The sequence below is a fragment of the Apis dorsata genome, unplaced genomic scaffold (assembly GCF_000469605.1).
Source record: "Apis dorsata unplaced genomic scaffold, Apis dorsata 1.3 scaffold_504, whole genome shotgun sequence".
Classification (NCBI taxonomy): domain Eukaryota; kingdom Metazoa; phylum Arthropoda; class Insecta; order Hymenoptera; family Apidae; genus Apis; species Apis dorsata.
This window is the reverse complement of record NW_006263733.1, coordinates 67418-70317: the sequence shown is the minus strand read 5'-3', so window position 1 is coordinate 70317 and position 2900 is coordinate 67418. Positions and strand designations below refer to the sequence as shown.

Sequence of the window (2900 nt, the reverse complement as noted above, 5' to 3'; positions counted from 1 at the left end):
GGCCGGAAGCGAGGGAGGCACACGCGCATCCGGTGATGCGAGACGTCTACGCAAGATACGATCCTCTCCGCCTTCTTTCGCCGCTCGATCAAACATCACCCTTCCCCGGATTTAACCGAGGTTCGATTCGAGGCGATGACTCGTGGCGAGCCATGCTTTTACTCGTAAAGGGAATACATGTAATGCGGCGATCGACATGATAGAAAAAAAAAAAAGAAGAAGAAAAAAATATAGCCCGTTTATCTTGTTTCATGGTCTCGAGCAAGCGTGAAAGTCATTTGCAGGTTCATCTCCCTTCGGATGGATGTTTCGTTGCTCGGTCGGTGGCGAAACGTGTGCGAACCGTTTCGTAATCGTGAGTATGGTGTTCTCGTGGCACGATGTTGGCTTCGTTCCACTTTGTGGAATTCGTTGTTGTTGACACGTTGAGGTATTTCCAGAAACAGAATGATTTAATTTAAATTTATGAAAATCGAATTAGGTAAATTCTTTTTTCTTTTTTTCAGAAATGAATTCATTTTTATTTAAATTTCTTAAATTATGTTAATGTAAATATATTATTCATATTATTCAAAATTGTAAAAATTTACAGTAGATACATAAAATTCTATTCTATTTAAACAGGACACTCGATCTTTCTTTATATAAAAATCGAACAAAATCGATTGAGCAATACTAATCCCTGAGAACTAGGAGACGGTTGCAAGAATCCCTTGCTAAACATTTCGAATCAAAGTTCAAGTAACGGATGCACGTATCAAGCTAGTTGCAACACGCGTCCTACGATCGTTCCCCAAAGGTGCAATTGTTATATTGTAGCAATAAGAATTGCATCGTTGCCTCTTGGCACGCGATCCGAGTGGTCCCCTATTGGTTAGCCTAATTGCAAGAACCACGATATTCTCTCGGTCGCTTATATAACGAAATCGCCTCCGCCGGTGTATCCGGATCTCGTTGGACGTCGAATCGGCGTGAATCATCCCCTCACGCGATATCGATTCGTGTTTCACGCTCTTACCCAGTGAGATCTTCATTTTGTCGTGAGTTTATTACAGACAAGGTTTATCCAGGTCGAATGCATTTCAATAGAAAATTTATCGGTTCAACGATTTACATCCATGGCATAATAACAGATGGAAGGAGTTCGAACATGTTGTTGACAAGAATAGAAATGAAGAAGCCGAAGGTACGATATATTTTATCGTTTCAGTATTTCTTTCGAAATACTATCCGCATAGCGATTGAGAAAATTTTAAATTCGAGGATACCTCGATTAATTAATCGCCATTTCGAAATTATAATAAAAATTTCATTCGATTTATTTATTCACAATTATTTAAACGAACCAATTTCTTCCAACAATTTCTATTCTAATCTTTCTTTACACGATTAATAATTTACACTTTCAAGTATTATTTCATATATTTCTACATAGCTTTTCTTAATCCATTTGTTGCACAAATTCACGAATATAATTTATATTTATTCGCTGCATATTTTTATATATTCTCATACATATAATATTTCATTATTGCTATTACGAAATCGCAAGAGTAAACAGCAAATATAAATTTAGCTTGTTTTCGTTTTCAGAAGAATTCTTTCCGTTTCCAAACTTGGATTCGCGCAAGGGCAATTTGAAAACTATCCTCCCTACGTTTCATCGGCATTAACAGTCAGTACGCGATTCATTGAAAGGAACCACAGCTACCGTGCACGCATAATATGTAAATGTATCGGGCTACCAGAACGATTTGCACCGCGGGGGCCGGCATTAGGGGGAGGGGCACGATAACGCGGTGACACTCGTTGGGGCCCGGCACAATTTATCTGGGGGATTGTCGTGCATCACTCGCAGACGCGTTGCAAGCGGATCCACGGTTTCGAGTGATAGATCTCCGAGGCTGGGTAAAATATATCTATACTTGATGTAGCTTAGCACGCAGCGGATTATCCTGGAAAGCATCCGTCAGTTGGGAATTTAGGTGAATTTTCTGATGGCCACCGTTTCGGGGAAATTGTCGTAATTCTTTCGAAAGATGTATGCTCGATCGTTTTTATTTTATTTGAAATTTTAAGGCGTGCGAGAGATTTTTTTTTGGAGGGAAGGAATGGTTTGTATTCTTCGTGTGATAGGGGTACAAATGTTTCTTTTTTTCTCCAGTAAGTACAGGATAAAGTTAGTTTCCTTATCGTTAATTTTAATAACGAAATGAAATGATTTTATATAGTGAAATTATATTTTGAAGGAGTAATTTATAAATGGCACGTTTCGAATATTATTTTCATAATAATTTTCGACAATTCTGTCAATGAAAAAATTATCCAACGATATATAATTCTTGGTTGTATTATTAATATCGAGTAATAAATTAAAAAGTGAGAAATAAAGCAACGTTAAAGAATCTGCGTGTATATCTTCCATATATCACGAGTCAATAGTGGTTGTCATCAAATTATCTTCGATAAAATATGAAAGGCTTCAGCGTGGCACAATACACAATAAACACGGGGAAGAATAAGGCCATTGACGGCCAGGCTATTTGGCGAAAACATTCAAGACACAATCGCCCCTTTTCCAAAACTTCGTCCAACATGCTAATTGTCCAAACACCAGCGGCTAACAAAAAAACCCTTGCACGCAAATTCGCTTTGGTCAAAGAAAAGATCGTTTTATGTCTCTCGACAAGCCGTAGAGGCACGAGGTAACAAACTGTCGGCAATATATTTTCAACGCCGGCCAGGGAGTGAATATTTAAATTCGAGTATCGTTATGCGCTTCGTGGCGCCAGCCTCCTCTAAACGGTGCTATGGTGTTGTCTCGACGACGACCGAGCAGTCTCTCACTCCGTATAAAAAAACAAAGGGTTCCCCGTGGCCACTCCACCTGTCACGGGTCG

The 2900-nt window shown here is 39.0% G+C and overlaps 1 long non-coding RNA gene across 1 annotated transcript; it reads left to right on the top strand.

Moving 5' to 3' along the window:
• Positions 1-562: 562 nt before the first annotated feature.
• LOC116186193 lies at positions 563-1669 on the top strand. The gene is made up of 2 exons (XR_004151140.1): positions 563-1021; positions 1594-1669. It is a non-coding gene; the product is annotated as an uncharacterized LOC116186193 (long non-coding RNA).
• Positions 1670-2900: the final 1231 nt, after the last annotated feature.